Here is a 24,283-nt window from a genome sequence, read left to right on the forward strand (position 1 = left end):
CCACTCCAGATCTACAGAATCAGAACATCCATTTTGATAAGCTCTCCAGGTGATGTGAACTGGAGATAGTCTTGTATCCACCACTCCAGATCTACAGAATCAGAACATCCATTTTGATAAGCTCTCCAGGTGATGTGAACTGGAGATAGTCTTGTATCCACCACTCCAGATCTACAGAATCAGAACATCCATTTTGATAAGCTCTCCAGGTGATGTGAACTGGAGATAGTCTTGTATCCACCACTCCAGATCTACAGAATCAGAACATCCATTTTGATAAGCTCTCCAGGTGATGTGAACTGGAGATAGTCTTGTATCCACCACTCCAGATCTACAGAATCAGAACATCCATTTTGATAAGCTCTCCAGGTGATGTGAACTGGAGATAGTCTTGTATCCACCACTCCAGATCTACAGAATCAGAACATCCATTTTGATAAGCTCTCCAGGTGATGTGAACTGGAGATAGTCTTGTATCCACCACTCCAGATCTACAGAATCAGAACATCCATTTTGATAAGCTCTCCAGGTGATGTGAACTGGAGATAGTCTTGTATCCACCACTCCAGATCTACAGAATCAGAACATCCATTTTGATAAGCTCTCCAGGTGATGTGAACTGGAGATAGTCTTGTATCCACCACTCCAGATCTACAGAATCAGAACATCCATTTTGATAAGATCTCCAGGTGATGTGAACTGGAGATAGTCTTGTATCCACCACTCCAGATCTACAGAATCAGAACATCCATTTTGATAAGCTCTCCAGGTGATGTGAACTGGAGATAGTCTTGTATCCACCACTCCAGATCTACAGAATCAGAACATCCATTTTGATAAGCTCTCCAGGTGATGTGAACTGGAGATAGTCTTGTATCCACCACTCCAGATCTACAGAATCAGAACATCCATTTTGATAAGCTCTCCAGGTGATGTGAACTGGAGATAGTCTTGTATCCACCACTCCAGATCTACAGAATCAGAACATCCATTTTGATAAGCTCTCCAGGTGATGTGAACTGGAGATAGTCTTGTATCCACCACTCCAGATCTACAGAATCAGAACATCCATTTTGATAAGCTCTCCAGGTGATGTGAACTGGAGATAGTCTTGTATCCACCACTCCAGATCTACAGAATCAGAACATCCATTTTGATAAGCTCTCCAGGTGATGTGAACTGGAGATAGTCTTGTATCCACCACTCCAGATCTACAGAATCAGAACATCCATTTTGATAAGCTCTCCAGGTGATGTGAACTGGAGATAGTCTTGTATCCACCACTCCAGATCTACAGAATCAGAACATCCATTTTGATAAGCTCTCCAGGTGATGTGAACTGGAGATAGTCTTGTATCCACCACTCCAGATCTACAGAATCAGAACATCCATTTTGATAAGCTCTCCAGGTGATGTGAACTGGAGATAGTCTTGTATCCACCACTCCAGATCTACAGAATCAGAACATCCATTTTGATAAGATCTCCAGGTGATTTGAGAAACACTCAGCTGGTGATCTAATTGTTCTGGGAGCCATCTTGTGTAAAACACCACCTCGCTGCTCTTAATTAAAGCAGTCTCCTCAGAGCCAGTGGTGGTAGCTTCCTGCCACCAAATCTTCTCCCTCCGTCTCGTCTTCTCTGGGCCATCAATCTTTTCACTGACATTCAGGAGAATGTTAACTACAACCTTTTGGGGTTTAACCTGCTGCTGCTGCTGCTGCTGCTGCTGCTAAGTCTTTTCAGTCGTGTCCGACTCTGTGCGACCCCATAAACGGCAGCCCACCAGGCTCCCCCGTCCCTGGGATTCTCCAGGCAAGAACACTGGAGTGGGCTGCCATTTCCTTCTCCAATGCTTGAAAATGAAAAGTGAAAGTGAAGTCTCTCAGTCGTGTCCGACTCTTCACGACCCCATGGACTGCAGCCCACCAGGCTCCTCTATCCATGGGTTTAACCTGAGTCTGCATCAAAGGAAGGAGGCCCTGAAGATTCCTGAGGACTTGCAGGATGATGGGTAAGCTTGAAATGAGGAGAGATGGACATTCACAGTGAGAGCAGCTAGCAGGGACTGAAGGGATCCCTTCTAGTAGGGTATTCCTTTGTTCCCCGGCAAGGAGTAAAGCAGGTATCAGTTAGAATCACATATATCTGTGTGTTTTGCAAACTCTGTGGTATTCTGCGGTGCTTTTATGCATTGCACACAGCAAGGCAATTAGGTAAATTAGCACTCCTCCTTTTAAAAAAAATTTAAATCATTATTTTATTTCTGTTATGAGTTGAATTGTGTACCCTTCCCTCAAATTCATATTTTTAAAACACCCAGAATCTCAGACTGAATTAGCATTTGTTCTTAGGTCTCAACTCTAAGAGAAAACAAGCTGTAAATAATCACAATTCAAATTCACAGCTGAGGGGTTTTAGTAGCTGATCAGACGCTCAACCTCCAGAACACTGATTATTGTGGGAAAGGTTCATGCAGGCCAGAAAATATTTAATGGGACTAACATTTTTGAAACTATAAAATAGGAACCCTTTGATCTAGCTTTTCTAGGGGGTGAAAATTTAAATTTGTGTTTTCTTTACATATTTTACTTTCTTTGAAATTTGATTGAAAGCAGGCTGGGGTATGCGAGTCAAAGTTGTATTTTATTCATTGCTGGCTTGTCTCTTGCCTCTGGGCAAGAGTATGTAGGGTTCATCCTGCCCAGCAATGAGATTTCTTTTTATTCTTAAAACATTCTTCCTGGGAAGGGACTGTAGACCTTATTGTAACATGTGATGATTCAGTTGCTTAGCACACGGTTCATTCTCTGGTTGCTCGGGATATGGGTACTTTGTGCTTGTTTTGGGTTTGAGCCAAGTCTGAGCCACGTCCGTCTGCACGGGCTGGCCGGCTGCACTCTGACTCCGGTCAGCACTGGCTGTTACTCTCCTAGTCATCTTTTTATCTTTCTGGGTAATCTTCAGCTTAATTTGGTTCCTCCCTTTAATACTCCCATCTGGCTTCTTCCTTTCTTTCTTTTTTTTTTTTTTAATAAAAACATCTGTCTGAAACTTATATAGGCATCCCCATGACCACTTGGTTATTTAGAGTAACGTTCTTCTTGTGTGGGACTGGGGTCCACGATAAGTCCCTATACTGAACATGGGAGAAACTTGCTGCAAGTCTGTGTAACTAGATGGCTGTGAGAATGTTCAGGCCGTTTCTTTCTTTGGTCTCTCTGATTGGCACCTTTTCAAAGGAGAATTGACTCTGGGGACAGAGAGCTCGTCTTCCATCCCCCTGAAAAATACCCATTGTCTCTGAAGATGACAATATTGCACAGGCACTTTGATCAAACTGATACAGATGAAAGTAGGACCTATTATATAAATTAACTGTTAGATTACTTTTCTGGAGAAAGTTTATCTTTTTGCTATCTATGTTTTTGTTAAATTATAGCTCTTGATTTTTCATTGTTCTTGATACATTTGCTGAGGAACTGAGAGATCTCAATTAGAGATAATGGGGTTTGCCTTTTGTTTATGTGTGTATAATATTAGTGGTTAGATTTATTAATCTTAGTGCTTCCTTTAGCCATAATTTAAAGTAAAAGGGACATTTGGAAATTTTCAATGTGATGACTTTGTACCATATATTGATGGTGTTGGTTAAGCTGCTGTATATATACATTTGTCCACACTCTTCAAATCATACACTTAAAAACTGCCAAATTATGTTGTATAAATAATATTTCAGTAAAACTGATTAAAAAGAAGTAATGCTAAGTAAAAATGATTCAAATCTTAGATTTTCCTACCACACGTTACCATTGTTTCCTCCAAAGCATCCCAAATATCTTCTTCCTTTTGTTCCTTAGGTATTGTTTTAAGTAAGCTTGGGCTGCTTACAAAGGAGTACCAAGGACTGGGTGGCTTATAAAAAAGACAGAAATTAGAACCAAGAAATTGGAGTGCTGCTATAACAAATACAAAAAATATGGAATCAGCCTTGGAACTGGACAGTGGGTGGAGGCAGAAAGCGATTTAACGTGTGTTAGAAAGAGCCTGTGGAGAAGGCAATGGCACCCCACTCCAGTACTCCTGCCTGGAAAATCCTATGGATGGAGGAGCCTGGAAGGCCGCGGTCCATAGGGTCGATGAGGGTCGGTTACGACTGAACGACTTTACTTTTACTTTTCACTTTCATGCATTGGAGAAGGAAATGGCAACCCACTCCAGTGTTCTTGCCTGGAGAATCCCAGGGATGGGGGAGCCTGGTGGGCTGCCGTCTATGGGGTTACACAGAGTCGGACATGACTGAAGTGACTTAGAAGCAGCAGCAGCAGAAAGAGCCTGGGTGTGTTAGTCACTTAGTCGTGTCTGACTCTTTGCGACCCCATGGACTGTAGCCCACCAGTCCCCTCTGTCCATGGGATTCTCCAGGCAAGAATACTGGAGTGGGTCACCATTCTCTTCTCCAGGGGATCTTCCTGACTTTGGCATCAAACCTGGGTCTCCCGCACTGCAGGCAGATTATTTACCATCTGAGCCACCAGGGAAAACCACATTGACATAAATAGATCTTTAAAGGCAGTTTTGGTGAAAGTCAAAAAGAAAGGAGAGCTGTGGGGAAAACCTCAATCTTAGAAAATGCCTAAGTGGTCCTAAACAGAATGTTATCAGGAACAAGGACAGTAAAGGCCATTCTGATGAGGTTTCATTTGGAAATGAGGAACATACTATTAAACAGTGGAGGAAAGGCCATCCTTGTAAAGTGGCAAAGAGCTTGGCTGAATTGTATTCATGTTCCAGCATTTTACTGAAAGCAGGACTTGAGAGCAATGACGCTGGGTATTTAGCTGAAGAAGTGGCTAAACAATGTGTTGAAGGTGAGCCTTGGCCCGTCCTGAAGGCTTATAGTAAAATTTGAGAGAAATGATTTAAAGAAGGAATTGTTGAGCAAAGAAAGAACGTGAAGATCTGGAAAATTCTCAGCCCATTCATACTGAGAAAAGTAAGAACACTGAAGATGTGGCCAAGTGACTGTTTGACTAAATTAGTATGGGTCAACCATCTGAACAGAAAGTAAAAGTCGCTCAGTCATGCCTGACTCTTTGCGACCACATGAACTATACAGTCCATGGAATTCTCTAGGCCAGAATACTAGAGTGGGTAGCCTTTCCCTTCTCCAGGGAATCTTCCCAACCCAGGAATTGAAACGGGGTCTCCTGCGTTGCAGGCGGACTCTTTACCAACTGAGCTATCAGGGAAGCCCATCTGAACAGAAGCCAGGAATTACTCCAAAGCAATGGAAGAAGGACCTAGAAGGTGACTGAGAGACAATCAGAGCTGCCAGTCCTGCCACAGCTCCCTCGTGTAGGGAGAGAGGGACGGACGGGTAGGCAGAGTGGTTTCAAAGTGGGTGCTTCTGTGCCCGTGTGACCCCTGTGTGTGATGCTGAGCTCTCTCACATCACAGACTCTACCTGGGTGCCCCCTGCTCCCCTGTCCTCTGGTTCAGTGATCCTTGCCCATCCCAGGTACAGCTACAGGGGGCCCGGTGAAGCTTGGCCTTGAAGGCCAGAACTCCAGAAAGATTCAGGCAGCAAAATGTGGTGGCATCTATAGAGCGCTGTCTCCACTGGCATGCAGAGCATGCAGTCTCAGGGGCATGGCAGTCTCCTCGTAGGTTTGAGGTTAGGGCTGCCTGAAACCACAGGAAACCTGCCCCCAGCCCAGGAGGATGGTGGCACTGGGAGGAGAGGGGGCACCCCCCCAGCAGGGGTGATGTTGCCATGCTATGAGCCCGGAAGGCAGAGCATTGAGCCAAAGGGGATTATTCTTGAGCTTTAAGGTTTAATGCTCTCTGCCTCATTAGGTTCTGGATTTATAAGAGGCTATTACTCCTTTCTTGTTTCTCCCTTTTGGAATTGCAATGTCTCTCCTATGGCTGTCCCACTATTGTCCTTTGGAAGTGCATAACATGTTTGGTTTCACAGGTTCACAGCTGGGGAGGAATTTGCTCAAGATGACTCATACCTCGAGTCTTACCCGTATATGATTTAGATGATGTTTAGATGAGAGCTTGGACTTAGACCTTAAAGTTGATACTGCAACAAGTTAAAACTTTGGGGGCTCTTGGATGGATTGAATGTATTCTGCATGCTGGAAAGATACGGACTTAGGAAGGTCAAGGGAGGAATGCAACAGACTGAATGTGTCTTCCCCCAGATTCACACATTGAAACCTACTTGCCAGCATGATGGTATTGAAGGTGAAGTATTTAGGAGGTGACTGGGTCATAAAGGCCAAGCCTTCATGAATGGGGTTAGGGCCCTTATAAAAGGGCCCCAGAAAGCTTCCTTGCTTCTCCTACCAGTGAGGACTCAATGAGCAAATAGTCTATAAACTGAGAAACACCGAACACTGAATCTCCAGAAACCTAGATTTTGGACATCCCAGAACTGTGAGAAAGAAATGTTGGTTGTTTAAACCACCTATTCTATGATATTTTTGTTAGAACTGTCTGAATGGACTAAGATAGGTATTACATTCTTGGTTTCACCACTCATTGCCAATCACAGGAAATGGGTTTTCAAGGTCTTGTCATTTTCATCAGATGTGTGCTAATTTTTCTTAGATTAGGTAAATCTAGTGTGAAGCAGATCCTTGTTAACTACATTCTTGCTGCTTATAAGAAATGGTCAGAGGAGCAACCCACTCATCGGCAATCGGGTATTTGCCTGTGTTCACTCATTCAGTAAGTGCCTGTGTTAATTGTGTTCCAGGCTAAACAGCAATACCTGTGCTTAATTGCATTTCTCTGGCCCCTGCTCATGAATCTGTGGCCCAGGCTAGCTTTCCAGAATCAAGCTAGTCTCCTGGTTTTGCACTTCTCCTTTGTCTTTCTGGAGTTTAAAAAAAAATCAAAATCCCCTCCCTGCTTCAAAAAATACTTGTGTGTTATTGTATTTTTATCTCTTTCCATGTATTATATCTGCCAAATAAGACTATAAGGCCCCTGAGGGCAGCCACCGGCTGTCCCTCACGCTGACCAGAAAAGACACCTTGTGCTGGGCAGGATTTAAATTCATGTTCTACCAGCTGCGTGCTTCTGTTATAGCATTTACCACACTTAACTAAAATTGTCAACTTGTATTTGTGAAATTATAAACTCCTAGATGGCCCATGTCTTTCTGTTTGTTGTATGCTCAGTACACAGCTCTGAACTTGGTAAGACGTTCAAAAACCTTATAGAAAAAGCAGATTTATTAACAGGAGGGGTGATGGAAGACACAGCTAACCAAAATATTTACCCCTTTGTTTTGCAACGTTATTTGAAATTGCTACCTCAGATTTCATACTTTCATTCTAAAATTGTATTGTGACCTATATGGGACTGGCTGTTATCTGAGTGAAATACTACCTTAGCAAACTAATAGCCGGGTTTAGTTTGGCTAGTGTTTCTCAAATGTTTTTGGTGGTTATCCATTTTAAGAAAAACATTTACCCTGAAAGCAGGAAGGGAAAAATGTCTATTAATACATACACATATACAGATACCTATATATAGATGTAGGAGAAGGCAATGGCACCCTACTCCAGTACTCTTGCCTGGCAAATCCCATGGATGGAGGAGCCTGATAGGCTGCAGTCCATGGGGTCGCTAGGAGTCGGACTGAGCAACTTCACTTTCACGCATTGGAGAAGGAAATGGCAACCCACTCCAGTGTTCTTGCCTGGAGAATCCCAGGGACGGGGGAGCCTGGTGGGCTGCCGTCTATGGGGTCGCACGGAGTCGGACACGACTGAAGTGACTTAGCAGCAGCATATATAGATGTATCCATTCAAAGACCATAGTTATATTACCCTTAGCTTACTTACACTATGATGCACTCTGATATTTTTTTCCCTCTATTATGCTCCAGTCTCCTTATATTTTTAAAAATACAAGTTGTTGGATGCACTTTGTTGATTTCATGCTCACTAATGTGATTTGAAAGCACTGCTTTGGTTTATTGATTAAACCACTGCCATTATCATACATATATCTGTGCTAGGTGTTGAAAAGAAAAAGATTTCTGAAATATAGATCTGGACATTGAGTGTTGCCAGGGGAGAGATGGCTAGCAAAGAAAAGACCCTGGGCCCTTAGATTGGATGAAAGGAGGTCATTCAAAGAAAGGTTGGGCGGGGGTGGGGGGAGGGTGTGAGAAGAGGCTCTAAAGATAATTTCTCCTACTTCTTATTGCATTTTTTATAGTCCAGTGTTCACCTGTCTTTCCAGCTGGACTGTGAAGCTTCCAGGACAGGAACTATACATTATTCATCTTCATACCTTTGTTGCCTAACAAGGCTCCTGGGCTCAATAAATATTTGCTAGGTTGAGGATAAGATAAAGAGCTAATATTTATCAAGCACTTAACCATGTGCCACACAAGCAAGTGAATAGATGCTGTTGGTTCTCTGCTCAAATCCTCTTACCTGAGGACTGATGGTTAATGCTTACTGCTGCCCTCTTCATAGAACCCTATCCAGTGGCCGGTGACCAACCCCCTGCCTCCGTAGCACACTTGTTGCTCCAGATCTTCCCATGGATCAGGCTAAAGCAATTTCCAGAGGAGACCACATCCTTGTTCAGTTTTCTTACTTTGCTCTATTCTGCTTCTCTTACTCTTTTATTAAAGAATCACATTCACAAGAAACCCTACCTCACACTCTGCTTTTAGGGAACCACCCGAAGAGAACCTGGTTCCAAGCAAATTACAGTGCTATTTATCTAGCCCTTAGAGCAAGTCATGGAGCTAGCTATTTACTGAAAACATGTACAGGTGAAGACACGCAGAGGTGCCCTGAGACTTGTACGGAGGCCATCTGGTCCTTGCCAGGGCTCTGTCCCATCACCCACACTGCATCCAGGATTGGGTCTGTGACTGGCTCACAAGACCAGTGGGCACACTGCTCATGGATGGGCACTGGAGGAAGGGTGGCTGGTCCCCCAGTTCTGCACATTGACTCTTATTTATTAGCACTATTCAAGCTATGGATGAGATTATTTAAATTTTTGAAAAGTACAGCATAGACATATTCTTTAGTTTATTTCAAATTTTGCAAATAGAGGATATTTCAACTTGCATTCTATCAATTCAGCAACAGAGAAGTCATTGCAAAGGTAAAACTAACGTGACAGACGATATTTGTATACTCTCAGTTTTTCACTGAACTTGACTACTCCACAGACATTTGATTGAAAGCCTGCTCATGCTGGTGGTTGAAATCCAATTTGCAGTAAGTCACTTGTTCACTGTCAAGGTTAACAGTTTCTAAGCTACAGAGAGATGAGGAAAATATCTGTACTCAATGAATTGCCATTTGCCTTTTTTGCAAAATGTGATTCTGGGTTTCTATGTTTCATTTATAAGCTCTGTGGTTGCTGCTTCCCATTCTGTAGCTAGATTATCATTCGCTGCCAACACCAAATGTACTTATCACCGTATAGGAGTTTTTTTTTTTTAAATATCAAAGTTTTGAGTATTGACCACTTGGTTATTTACTGTCCAAAGTTAAGAAAAGAGGCAAAATAGAACAGCAATTCAGCACATTTTTGGTATCAGAATAGGTTTCAATTTCCTAGCTGTGTGACACATGGTATATCATTTAACACATCTGAGCTCAGTTTGTTGATCTTTAAAAGTAATAATACTTTCTACCTTGTGGGATTGTGGAAATAGTCCAATAGGATGCTTAACATAGTACCTAATACTACATACAATAAAAAATGTTAAGCACTAAGTAGCGTCCAACTCGTTGTCACCCCAAGGACTGTAGCCTGCCTGGCTCCTCTGTCCATGTAATTCTCCAGGCAAGATGCTGGAGTGGATTCCCATTCCCTTCTCCAGGGGATCTTCCTGACCCAGGGATCCAACCCAGGTCTCCTGCATTGCCAGCAGATTCTTTGCCATCTCAGCCACCAGGAAAGCCCCAATACTACATAAGTGCTCATTAAAAGCTAGTTTCTGTTGTAATTATTATTACTATTACTGTATGTTTTATTTTGGTCACCATCTTTCAGTAATACTATTCCAATTTCCTTTTGGTGAATGGCCTCTGCTATTTGGACAATCTTGCTGAGATTATAATTGAAGGAGATTTGGTCTTCCTTAGCTGAGGGGTTGATATGTGTCCTAAAATAGGCTTTTAGACTCTTCTGGGGCTTTGGGGCCTGAAAGGGAAGATGCAAGAATGGAGGCTAAACTAACAAAATAACTGGAGCAGAATCATCCACGTGGCAGCTCTGTTGATACAGGAAAACTCAGGGGTGTCTCTGGTCCCTGCCCTTCCTGATTCTGCTTCTTCAGGCCTCTGGTTCTCTGAGCCACACCACACCTTGAAATGAATTCTCTTTTGCTGGTATTACTCAGAGTTGGATTCTGTTTCTTGCAACTAAATCAGCTTGGAATATTAATTGGAAGAACTGATGCTGAAGCTGGAACTTCAATGCTTTGGCTACCTGATGCGAAGAAACGATTCATTTGAAAAGACCCTGATGCTGGTAAAGATTGAAGGCAGGAGGAGAAGAGGGCAACAGAGGATGAGATGGTTGGATAGTATCACTGACTCGATGAACATGAGTTTGAGAAAACTCGGAGAGTTAGTGATGGACAGGGAGGCCTGGCGTGCTGCAGTCCATGGGGTCACAAAGAATCAGACATGACTGAGCGATTAACTGAAAGCATATAAAAAGATGTTAATTATATAAATATAATTAAGGCCAGTTTTTCCAGGCAAGACAGATGACATGAATTTGAAACACATTATTTCTTAGACCTGCTATTATACTCTTCTCTTTTCTATAGGGATCCATGAGCTGCAGGTATTTTGAAGACTTCATTGTAGTAAAATCCTTAATCTTGTTCACTGTTCTACCCCTAGTAGAGGAACTAGCACTCAGTACTCTTTGCTGAATGAAAAGAGGAATATTTTCAGCCTGCCTTCTCAGTTTACATAGGGTTAGAATAGCGTTCTAGTTCTTTTGTGAGATATAGATCTTTTATATAATCCCTGGATCGAGAAGATCCCCTGGAGAAAGAAATGGAAACCCACTCCTGTTTTCTTGCCTGGAGAATCCCATGGACTTGTGGTCTATCCTCTGTAGTGTTGCAAAAAGCCAGACACGACTGAAGCTACTTAGCATGCACACATGTAGTCCTTTTATATACAGCTTCTTCTGAGTATAGAGTTAGGCATTATTTTTGTGTGCATGCTCAGTCATGTCCAACTCTGCAACCCTACGGACTATAGCCTGCCAGGCTCCTATGTCCATGGGATTTTCCAAGCAAGAATATTGGAGTGGGTTGCCGTTTCCTTCTCCAGTGGATCTTCCCGACCCAGGGATTAAACCCATGTCTCCTGAGTCTCTTGCATTGGCAGGCATTCTTTTTACCACTGAGCCACCTGGCATGCTAGTACTTAAATGTATTACTCTAATCATCACAGTGATTTCAGGAGGTAGGTATTTTTTATTTCCATTTTACATTAGTAAACTCTCTCTCAGATAATTTAAGAAAATCGCCTGATGTTGCATGCTTAGTAAGAGACAGTGTCAGGATTTGAACCCAGCTCTACCTGATTTCCAAAGTCTAAGCATTTTTCAGTATATTGTAGAAACCTATAATTATTTCATATCCTCTTGTTTTCTATCCTTTTTGTTCATAGAATTGTCTGGTGTCCTATTTTTTGTGCACTTCCTTAGGGTAAATGCAAGGAATGGTGTTATGACTATCAAGTAATTAAACTGACGTGCAAGCAAGTGTGTTAAAACTTGCATGTTCACATAAGTGTTGTCCCTTTCAAAATGCTCATCGTGGAAAGTTTTGCTTTCTATTCTCAAAATATTCTCTCAACATGCCTGTGTCTCATTCTCTTGAGCGCTCTTAATATAGCAACTCTTTGCCCTTTGAGAAGACATTTGATCTTTAAAACAGCCAGAGGCATTTGGAGAGCAATCTAGTGAAGAAGATGGACAATCACATTGGGAAGGACCATTTTAGTGAAAAATGACATATGAGTGTTAAAGCGTTGAAGCTGGTCCATTGTGACGACTCCTGAAGGTTCTGGCTCCCCAGGCTCCTGCCACCTGCCCTGAGGATCAGCTCCCACCTGTAATTCATTTGCTTCCCACCACTCCCAGGCTGTTCATTGCTGCCGGGGTCCAGCCCCGGCTGATCCAGGGTATTCGAAGGGGAGACGGCTTCGGCGACTATTTAAATATTCATCAAAGATATAAAGAGTAATAGAATGAGGATAGCTCAGTAGGAAAATTCAGTGGAGAAAAGAGGCTGAGTAGCTTGGTTTACTCGGGAGACCAATAAAACTTCAAGACAAGAAGCTTGCACCACTTACGTAGGCCGCAGGCGTCCTTCCGTTCTCCCGAAGGAGAGAAGACACTGAGGCCTCCCCGGTCGGATCTTAGAAGCCCAGGCAAAATTAGTAAGCTTGGTGGGTTCCGCGCTCCAGATGGAGACTCAACCAGAGTGAAAGAGAGAGAAAGCGACATGGGGAGACCAGTATTTCGAGGAACTGATCCCAATTCTTTATTTTCCAGAGTCTGTTTTTATACACTAAGATGTTATACAAAAGTCACGTGGGGACAGCAGTCCTGACTTTTATTAAAGTCAGGTGCTTCACACAAATGTATACAGAGGTCTTAGGGGTGTTACATCATCTTCTGGCCAGGGGGGCCTGCTGACAATTTATGACCCTCTCCTTGTGACAGTGGTCAGTCAACCAGAACACTTTTTTCTCCAAGGGTGATTATTCTTAAAACAGACGCCACCCAAATAAAGTTACATTCCTATAGGGTGAGGGTGTAGTGGGTTTTAGGAAAGAATTTACTTAGCCTAAGGTCTAACATGATTAATATCAAAGGTTAATACTTATTTCTTCTATATATTCATTAATGTGTGTAAGGGCAGGGGATGTGAAGACTTAGCAGTAAACATTGGCTCAACAAATGAAAAACCCTTCACCAATACAATTTCTAATCAGCCCATTATACTTATACTAATAGTTTTCTAACTTCTCTAAAGAACCTGTTTTTTAGAAGGTTTAAAGCATCTCGTGCCTCTCACGGTTGGGAGGCTGTGAGCAATCACATGTGGCTGGACAAGCCTGTCAGGCAGGCTAGAGAACCTTCAGAGGAGTTTGTAGGTTTAAACACTCCTATCACACCCAGGAATTATTATTAACTGGAGCTCTAAGTTAACTCCTTCTCCAAAAGAGGTGGTGGGGGGCAGCCCCCCGTAAAGTCAGAGGTGTAGGTGAGAGCACAAAGTAGTAAAGTAGGCAGGCTCTGGTTATGGGGGTAGATGCTCGAGGATTTCCAGGGGGACTCCTGAGGCTCGATCCCGCCTTTGTGTATGTCGAGCCTACTTCCTCATAACCTTTGCCACGGGCGGAGTACCTCACTCTGGCCCCCAACACATTGCCTTGGGTTTCTTTTACTACTATAGCCAGAGTCTTGCAAAGGTGGATGTTCTTCCCATTCAACAACAGCAAGATGTTTCATTTGAGTCAAAATCTGTAGACACCCTAGAGCATTGGCATTTAGTGGGTAGAGGGCAAAGATGCTGCTAAATATCCTGCAGTATACAGGAGAGCCCTCTGCTTCTTTCTTATTATTGAAGTGTAGTTGATTTGCAATGTTGTGTTTCCTTGTTAAAGGGATTTTACCAGCTTCTTACTATGCTTTGGTTTTGATTGTAATTAACTCAAGTCATGCTCAGTTTCATATGAGACGATCACAATCAGCTGAAGAGGAGATTGTTACAGAGAACTAGACCTAAACATGCAGTGTATGAGTTCAGAATGACCTGGCATTAGGTTGCTGACTTAGTCAGTTCAGTTCAGTTCGGTCGCTCAGTCGTGTCCGACTCTTTGCGACCCTATGAATCGCAGCACGCCAGGCCTCCCTGTCCATCACCAACTCCCGGAGTTCACTCAAACTCACATCCATCGAGTCAGTGATGCCATCTAGCCATCTCATCCTCAGTCGTCCCCTTCTCCTCCTGCCCCCAATCCCTCCCAGCATCAGAGTCTTTTCCAATGAGTCAACTCTTTGCATGAGGTGGCCAAAGTCCTGGAGTTTCAGCTTTAGCATCATTCCTTCCAAAGAACACCCAGGACTGATCTTTAGAATGGACTGGTTGGATCTTAGTAGCTTCTATAAAACCTGGGGCAAGGGGGAGTGGAGAAGGAATATAGGAATAAGAGAAGGACAGTGAAGGCAGGGACTTAGCATGAGGTTTGCGTTTCAGTACCATAATCAGCAGCTCCTCTCAGGTAGGGTTATCTGTATTTAAAGTGGATATGTGTGTGTGTACGGGCTTTCCAGGTGGTACAGTGGTAAAGAGTCAGCCGCCCAGTGTAGGAGACACAAGAGACGTGGGTTCAGTCCCTGGGTCAGGAACATCCCCTGGAGTAGGAAATGGCAACCCACTCCACTATTCTTGCCTGGAAAATTCCATCGACAGAGGAACTGGGTGGGATACAGTCCATGGGGTCACAAAGAGCCAGACATAACACAGCATGAACATATATATGCATGCACATATTTGTATAGTGATTTACTTTGCTGAAAACCTGAAACTAACACAACACTGTAAATCAGCTATATTCCAGTGAAAAATTTAAAATATTATCCACATTGATGACAATTATTTGCTTGTGTTGTTGTCAGAGCAGTGTGTTTGGTACACTGCCTTTGATGTGTCTCATTGCTGTTTGTTATTGGAAACCACTTTGACATTCTCAAGTGAATGCAATCATTCCTTTTAGTGGGAAAATCATTCCACCAAGGAGATACAACCAGTCCATCCTTCAGTCCTGGGTGTTCATTGGAAGGACTGATGTTGAAGCTGAAACTCCAATACTTTGGCCACCTGATGTGAAGAGCTGACTCATTGGAAAAGACCCTGATGCTGGGAAAGATTGAAGGCAGGAGGAGAAGGGGATGACAGAGGATGAGATGGTTGAATGGCATCATGGACTCAATGGGCATGAGTTTGAGTGAACTCCGGGAGTTGGTGATGGACAAGGAGGCCTGGCGTGCTGCAGTTCATGGGGTTGCAAAGAGTCAGACATGACTGCGACTGAACTGAACTGAACATTCCACCATAGCTTGCTTTTCCTATGAGGATGGATTTTAAGCCTCTCGGTGTAAATGTCCTTGTTTGAAGCCTGTTGTTGTCACCAGACAGGAAGGTAGGAACAGTTGCATCTGTTTTGTTTACACAGCATCCCCACTGCCCAACAGACATATAATGGACTCCTTGTAACGTTTATTGAATTATGATGGTGTAGTTGTCCCTTAAATGTACATGGGTCCAGGACTGCCCCCCTACCACCACTGCATAGATACCAAAATCCAAGGATGCTCAAGTTTCTTATATAAAATAACTAACTACAGTACAGTTAGCCCTACCAACCCACAGATAGGAGGACTGTAACTGACTATGGGAAGGGGAGGAACCCAAGGGAAGTAGACTAAAAAAAGTAGGAAGGTGAGAGGAATTAGACTTTTTTTTTTTTATTGGATATAGAATGGACTCTTGGGCACTTTTTACTTACTCCCTTAAAGATTTGGTTGACTTCAGGTCATATCTGACTTATAGACAAAGATTAGATATGATGAGAATTTGGTTATAGTTTATGAATATTAAAAAATACATTTCAGTTCAGTTTAGTCACTCAGTCATGTCTGACTCTTTACGACTCCATGGACTGCAGCATGCCAGGCCTCCCTGTCCGTCACTATCTCCTGGAGTTTACCCAAACTCATGTCCATTGAGTCGGTGATACCGTCCAACCATCTCATCCTCTGTCGTCCCTGTCTCCTCCTGCCTTCAATCTTTCCCAGCATCAGGGTCTTTTCAAATGAGTCATTTCTTTGCATCAGGTGGCCAAAGTGTTAGAGTTTCAGCTTCAGCATCCAATGAACACCAATGAACACCCAGGGCTGATCTCCTTTAGGATGTACTGGTTGGATCTTCTTGCAGTCCGAGGGACTCTCAAGAGTCTCCTCCAACACCACAGTTCAAAAGCATCAATTCTTCGGTGCTCAGCTTTCTTTATAGTCCATCTCTCACATCCATACAGGACTACTGGAAAAACCATAGCCTTGACTAGACAGATCTTTGTTGGCAAAGTAATGTCTCTGCTTTTGAATATGCTGTCTAGGTTTGTCATAACTTTCCTTCCAAGGAGTAAGCGTCTTTTAATTTCATGGCTGCAGTCACCATCTGCAGTGATTTTGGAGCCCCCCAAAATAAAGTCTGACACTGATTCCACTGTTTCCCCATCTATTTGCCATGAAGTGATGGGGCTGGATGCCATGATCTTAGTTTTCTGAATGTTGAGCTTTAAGCCAACTTTTTCACTCTCCACTTTCGCTTTCATCAAGAGGCTCTTTAGTTCTTCACTTTCTGCCATAAAGGCAGTGTCGTCTGCATATCTGAGGCTATTGATATTTCTCCCAGCAAGCTTGATTCCAGCTTGTTCTTCATCCAGCCCAGTGTTCTTTATGATGTACTCTGCATATAAGTTAAATAAGCATGGTGACAATATACAGCCTTGACGTACTCCTTTTCCTATTTGGAACCAGTCTGTTGTTCCATGTCCAGTTCTAACTGTTGCTTCCTGACCTGTATATAGGTTTCTTAAGAGGCAGGTCAGGTGGTCTGGTATTCCCATCTCTTTCAGGATTTTCCACAGTTTCTTGTGATCCACACAGTCAAAGTTTTGGCATTTAAATTGTGCATTTGTGCTGAATAGGCACTCTACCATATTGTAAGAACTTGTGGTTCATGGTCTGACATTTCGGATCAGTGTATTTGTATCTAACTGGCTTTGCATGAGAAACAGTGGGCTTCCCTGATGACTCAGCGGGTAAAGAATCTGCCTGCAGTGCAGGAGACACAGGAGACTTGGGTTTAACCCTGGGTCAGGAAAAAACCCTGGAGAAGGAAATGGTAACCCACTCCAGTATTCTTGCCTGAAAAATCCCACGGACAGAGGAGCCTAGAGGGCTACAGTGCATGGGGTCTCACAGAGTGGGGCATGGTGGAGCGACTAAGCACACACAGGGTAAACAGTGAAGTAGGGCTGGTCACTTCAAGGAAGGATAAGGGACTTTCTTTACTTCAGTCATCCTGAACTGCAGGAACCTGACCTCCTTCAAACGGAAGTTGTCCTCCTGGCACAAGGTAGGGCTGGAAATGGAGGGCTGGCAGCTTCCTCCTCCTCAGCTCAACTCACGTTTACTTTCTCATCCAGTTTTGTTGTTGCTGTTCAGTTGCTGTCATGTCTGACTCTTTGTGACTCCATGGACTTTAATACACCCAGGCTTCCCTGTCCTTCCCTATCTCCTGGAGTTTGCTCAAACTCATGTCCATTGAGTCCATGATGCTATCTAACAATCTCATCCTCTGCCGCCCTCTTTTCCATTTGCCTTCAATCTTTCCCAGCATCAGAGTCTTTTCCAGTGGGTTGGCTCTTTGTATCAGGTGGCCAAAGTATTGGAGCTTCAGCTTCAGTCCTTCCAATGAATTTTCAGGGTTGATTTTCTTTAGGATTGACAGGTTTGATCTCCTTGAAGTCTGAGGGACTCTCAAGAGTCTTCTCCAGCACCACAATTCAAAAGCATCTATTCTTTCGTGCTCAGCTTTATGGTTTTACTCTCCTATCTGTACCTGACTACTGGAAAAACCATAGCTTGGACTAAATGTACCTTTGTCAGCAAAGTGAAGTCTCTGCTTTTTAATTCACCGTCTAGGTTTGTCATGGGATTCCTTCCAAGGAGCAAGCGTCTTTTAATTTTGTGGCTGCAGTACTCAGCTTAACTTTATGTTTCACTGCCTTTCTTCCCTTTACTGTAAAACATGTATAAGACAACAGAGAATTTTGGATGGAATTATATTTAGAGCCAGGTCAGTATTAAAAAACAAGTTACCTTAAACAGTAGCATATTAGCATTTTGTGGACAGCAAAGGTTTATTTAGGAAGTTATGCCTTGCAGTTAAAAGCTTTCCTACAGGAATGAATGTAGGTTGGGCTGAGGAGAATGTTTCTCTAAACCCAAAAGCATAGTCACTGGTGGTTAGTGAATCATTCTCAGATTCATGAACAAAATCTTCTAGGTTTGGTATAATTGAGCAGGATTTCAATTTACTTCAACAACTACTCACTGAGTGAAACCTGTGCTTCTACTTGCTCTGCCCTATATATATGAAGTTGGAGACGGCAATGGCACCCCACTCCAGTACTCTTGCCTGGAAAATCCCATGGACGGAGGAGCCTGGTAGGCTGCAGTCCATGGGGTCGCTAAGAGTCAGACACGACTGAGCGTTTTCACTTTCATGCACTGGAGAAGGAAATGGCAACCCACTCCAGTGTTCTTGCCTGGAGAATCCCAGGGACGGGGGAGCCTGGTGGGCTGCCGTCTCTGGGGTCACACAGAGTCAGACACGACTGACTCGACTTAGCAGCAGCAGCAGCATATATGTAAAGTAGGCTTCCCAGGTGGAGCTAGTGGTAGAGAACCTGCCTGCCAATGCAGGAAACTTAAGAGACTCAAGTTCGATCCCTGGGTTAGGAAGATCCTCTGGAGGAGGGCAACCCACACCAGTATTCCTACCTGGAGAATCCCATGGACAAGGAGGCTGGCGGGCTAAGTCTATAAGGTTGCAAAGAGTCAGACACGACTGAAGCGACTTAGCATGCACACTAAGCATCCATGCATATATATAGATTACTACTGATTATGTGTCAGGTAGTTTGGAAACACTTGACCTAAGTAGGTTCAGGTATTTTCTGAGAGTTCAGTCAGTTGGAATAAAGGTTGTAACTTGAATTGTGTATCAAACAGAGAAAGAGAAATAGAAAATCTCAAGACATTTTGCCAGCTCTTGCATTTGTATGTATTTTCTGTTTCTGATGTGATTACATTTTTAAATTCCCCCCAATTAAGATGTTAAATTAGTTGTGGGGAGGAAACTGGGTTTAACTAGTGTTCCTAAGCACAGATTGTATTTTAAGTACTTTATAGACACTTGGTAAATACTGATTGACTGAGGGCAAGTGTGTACTCCCAAGGGAGCATCCTCTGTGCTTGGTATTTTCCATGAGAAGCAAACCCAGCATTGAAGCATCATTCTTCCAGATTGGGATCATTTCCTGAAAGCTTTCAGTACAATGACAGTGATTAGCTGCCAGACTAATTGCTCCACCACCAACCTTGTTGCATAAGCAAATGGTGCCCAAGGGTAAAATAACAAGCACACTGAGGCAAACTTTCCAGCGTGTGCCCCTAAACCTTCCCCCTCAATGGAGAAAGTGACCTTTTGGTGAACAAATGTTCTTTCACCTTCACTGTTTAGAAGTTGTTAACATTGGGCCAGCTATGTGATTGATGCATGAGTTTGCCTCTTTTCTGTGGAGTAGGTTCTCCTCTTTCCACCTCAGAGCTGTGAGCTTTTTATATTGTTTTCGTTTGATAAGGTGGCTGGACTACCCATAAATTTGAATGTATTTTTTTAATGACCTGGTGGTGCTGAAAGAGTGTTATTCTGCTTTTGTAGGCTGCTGGCTTTTCTTTTGTCACTCACACTGCTAGTTAAACCTTTTGTGAATGTGCTCTTCTATTAGTAATCTGTTTGAAATTTAAAAAAAATAATGAAAAAAAATGAGTTTCTTGCTTATGGTTGTTTGTCTCAGGCAGATAATATGTTTTTTGAGTCTGTTAAAGAGGGTAGATCTTTTAAAGTCACTCTTTACAGCAAGCTTTAGAGTTTTCCAAGTGGCGGAAGCATTAAAAGGGTAGGAATCCCAGGGCCTGAACCAATTTTATTTAATAGTTTTAAATTTGGAGGTATGAGGTTGCATGCTCTGACAAAAGGGAAGATTGAAGCAGGATAGATGCATGACTAAGAATACAGATTCCGGGGTGAAGTGTTTGACCCTGGGCGAGTACTTATCCTGTCTGTGCCTCAGTTTCCTTGCCTTTAAAATGAAAACAGTGGTAAAAATAGTACCTACTTCATAAGGGTTGTCGTGAAGAGTTAATGGGGGTCTGGTTGCCAGGGGAAAGTACGGTGGGAAGGAGAGATAGTTAGGAAGTTTGGGATCAACATGTACACACGGCTGTATTTAAAATGGATAACCAACAAGGCGCTACTGGCTAGCAGTTATTATGCTCGATATTATGTGGCAGCTTCTGTGGGGGGAGGGTTTGGGGGAGAATCGATATGGTGTATGTATGACTGAGACCCTTTTTATGTCCATCTGAAACTCTCACAACATTTTTAATCAACTATACCCCAATACAAAATAAAAAGTTTTAGAAAGTTAATGTATACAGAATGTTTAGGCCAGAATGCCTGGTGCACTGTAAGTGCTTCCTGAATGTTAGCCATTACAGGGTCTCCATCAACTCTGCAATCCTAATAGCTCTATTATTGTTATTTTAAAAATAATTTCTTTGGTGGCCAAAATGAACATGAAACTATATAAGACTATTTTTATCTTTATTCCATTTTATGTGAATATTTAAAAGTTTTGCTGTGGAAATGTTAATATGTTTGATCTGGAGTGTTGTCCAATCTACTAGATGAGTTACATATGTATGGTGTACGCATGATATTATGTTCCCTAAATCAGACAAGTTCTGAGTTCTGAAATAATCTGACCCAAGAAACAGGAGGTATGTGAGATGGGACAATATATTGGCAAATATACTTCCTGTTTGATCACCCATCCTGCTGCTTCTTGGGTACATCCCTTGTTATTTACTTATAGGAATTAGAGAAAATAGAAAGTTCTCAGACTATTCACTCCTTTGGGCTTCCCTGGTGGCTCAGACAGTAAAGAATCTGCCTGCAATGAAGGAGACCCAGAGTCGATCCCTGGGTTGGGAGGATCCCTTGGAGAGAAGGGAATGGCAACCCACTCCAGTATTCTTGCCTGGAGAATTCCACGGACAGAGGAGCCTGGCAAGCTACAGTCCATGGGGTTGCAAAGAGTCAGACAGAACTGAGCGACTAACACATACACATTCACTCATTTATTAAATATTTATTGAACCTGACTATGTGCCAGACTCCCCTGCCTACTTTCAGGAAGCTGATTGGCCAGTGGTAGCTTTACTTCACTGAGGACCTACTATGTGCAAGGCTTAATCTAGATCTATTATTAACGTGGTCTCTGATTGTATAGAATAATCGGTTCTACAAGAGAAGAAACAGGTTCAGAAATGCTTGGTGACCTGCTCACAGTTGGTGAATGCCTGCACTGGACTTGACTCTGGTCTGATTGGCTCCACAGATCCCATTCTTTCCTCTTCACCGTGTTATGTTTGGCTGAGAGCACTTGGAGCTAATGACTCTTAAAGAGGGTCTTGTAGATTTTTATCTCTCTGACATGTCGCATTCTGTAAGGCCTTGCAAAACAGAAAGGCCCAGCGTGGGGGTGGGCTCACTAGTGTTTTTACTGCTTGACCTTCCTGGAAGGGTGTCACAACCTGTAGGGGGCATGTGAACAGCCAGTCAGCTAGGCAGCCAAGTCGCAGACAAAAAGTGTGCAAGGGGGTATGCATGAAATATTGGAAAACTGCAAAGTCAGTTTTTTTCACAACTCTTGCTAACATCTTTATGGAAGTGAAATAGATACACCACGAAAGTCACAGTTCTTAAGTTTCCAGTGAATTTTAATAAAAATTATACATCTGCATAACTACCACCCTAGAAAGTATATTGCCCTCTATCAGTCAAATTTTACCCTGTAGACACCACCATTCTGATGTCTCCCTCCACGGCTTGGTTTAGCTTGTTCTTGAGCTTCATATAAATGGAATCAAACAAGATGCAATGCTGGTATCTGCACTATTCTTTTGACTAGGGCACGGTTTCTGAGATACATCCAATGTTGTGTTATTAGTAGTCATTCTTTGTTATTCTGTGTAGTATTGTATTGTCTGAATATACTCTGCAATTTATTTTTCCTTTCTCCTGTTGGACATTTGGGTGCTTCCAGTTTGGAGCTATTGAGTAAAGCTACTATAAACATTGTGCAAGTCTTTTACAGATAGGACTTTTCATCTTTCCTGGGTAAATACCTAGAATTAGAAGTGCGTAAGATAGGCATATATTTAAAAAGAAATTGCCAGTTTCAGTTTCACCCATGGGCTTCCCCGGTGGCCCTAGTGGTAAGGAACCCGCTTGCCAATGCAGGAGATGAGACACAGACAGAGGTTCCATCCTTGGATGGAAGATCCTCTGGAGAAGGGCAGGGCAACCCACTGCAGTGATCGTGCCTTGAGAATCCCAAAGGACAGAGGAGCCTGGCAAGCTACAGTCTATAGCGTGACAAAGAGCTGGACACGACTGAAGCGACTTAGCAGCATGCACAACAGTTTCAAAGTGCTTGCACACATTTCATACCACCAATGGTTCCAGAGTTCTAGTTGTTCTCATCCTGGCCATTCAGGTATACTCATTCTTTTTAACTTTAGCTTTTCTGGTGTGTGTGAAATGGTAAATCATTGTGATTTTAATTTGCACTTATTTGATAATTAATGATGTTAATTAACTCTATTATTATGTGCTTATTGGCCATTCGTATATTTCCTTTTGTAAACTTTGCAAGGCTTTGTTCATTTTTTTATTGGGTTGTCTCTTTTTTATTGATTTGACTTTAAAAGTTTTTCGTATATTAAGATACAGATCTTCCTCAAATAAATGCATGTAACAAAGTTTTCCCCATTGTGTGGAAAACTGCAAAGTCAGTTTTTTAAAAGTAAAATTTTCCTATGAGATAGCTGTAAGGTTTTAGTGACTGCCTCATGCTAATCACAGTACCTGATGGACTGCTTTCGTCTTTCAAGGTTTCTTTTCAATTGGCCAGAAGAGAGATGTTGCAGGAAGAGTTTTCATTGCTTATGTCCTCCCAATGTTTCCCCTTATAGACACTCCTCTGAAGTTAAAATGGGAACATGTGATTCATCCTGCAAAAATTTATTTTATTCTGTTTAAGGATCAGATTTATTTAATTAGAGGAAGTAAAAATGGGCAAATTAAAACAACAAATCTAAAAACTGTTTTTTCCCCAAAAGGAACATTTAGAAAGATGTGCTAATTGTTTAAAAGTTTTCTTTTTAATTATAAAAGTAAATATTCTTCATGTAAGCATAAGTTGACAAATATTTTTAAAGACATGAAAATTGAGTACTGAAAGTTAAAATAACCAGTTCATTTAAGAATTAAATAAAACAATCCACAGATTTCTGAATTTTAGGATTAATCTCTATTTTGCTTTTTTTTAGACAAACCATGCTATATTTCTTTCTGAAAACAAATATGTTAACAATTTGGGAGCTATCACTAGAATTGGCTCTTGACCACATAATCAAGTGACATCCTGTAAAAGGCTGAGAGAAGGACTTGGGCTTGTTAATTTCCAACATCAAATCTATTACATATATCTTCCTGTTTGAACTCTCACATAATTGAAGAGGACCAAATAATGATCTAAGGCTACATTAGGGGAAGGAAGCATGGATTTCAGCCAAATTTTATCCTCTTAAGTATGTATGAGCTATAGCTATGAAGCATTTTTCCCATTTGGACAGTAGTGACTGGGTGACTATTCAGATCTTCTTCTTAACTTTTGGACCTAATCCCTTCAGGGACAAGACACATCCAAGGGTGGGTTTCTAACCAGTTTACTTATCTAGCTCTTTTGGTGTGTTCCTGTCCATTTGAGGAATCTAGTTTCCTCTTGATTCCTGGGTCACTTTTTCTATTATGGGCTGAGTTGTGTCCCTTCAAAATTCCTGTGTTGAAATCCTAACTCCCCAGTACCTCAGAGTTGACTGTATTTGGAAATAGAGTCTTTAAAAAGGTAATTAAGTTAAAATAAGGTCACTCAGGTGGGTCCTAATGCAATATGACTCATGTCCTTAGAAGAAGAGGAAATTTGATCACAGACATATACAGAGAGAAGACCACATGAAGACACAGGGGCAAGATGGTCATGTACAAGCCAAAGGGAGGGGCCACAGGAGAGACCAACATGGCCAACACTCTGATCTTGAACTTCTAGCCTCCAGACTGTGAGACAATACATTTTTGCTGTTTAAGGCATCCAGTCTGTCATGGTTTGTTATGAAAGTCCTAGCCAATCAATATAGCCTCTAATGATCCATCAGGGCTTCCCTAGTGGCTCATCAGAAAAAATCCGCCTGTAATACAGGAG

At 42.4% G+C, this 24,283-nt stretch overlaps 1 long non-coding RNA gene across 2 annotated transcripts in view; it reads left to right on the top strand.

The window, feature by feature from the left end:
* The first annotated feature begins 1,339 nt into the window (after nucleotides 1-1,339).
* The window catches only part of LOC147369893 (uncharacterized), a 161,247-nt gene continuing 138,303 nt past the window's right edge, over nucleotides 1,340-24,283 (top strand). Inside the window, exon 1 of one of the 2 annotated variants that reach the window (XR_015168063.1) lies at nucleotides 1,340-2,013. This is a non-coding gene — a long non-coding RNA (uncharacterized LOC147369893). The remainder of the gene's footprint in view (nucleotides 2,014-24,283) is intronic. The other variant, XR_015168062.1, reaches the window with a different exon arrangement.

This window comes from Bos grunniens, chromosome 7 (assembly GCF_055505025.1).
Source record: "Bos grunniens cultivar Pamir isolate PY7600 chromosome 7, Bosgru_T2T1.0, whole genome shotgun sequence".
Classification (NCBI taxonomy): domain Eukaryota; kingdom Metazoa; phylum Chordata; class Mammalia; order Artiodactyla; family Bovidae; genus Bos; species Bos grunniens.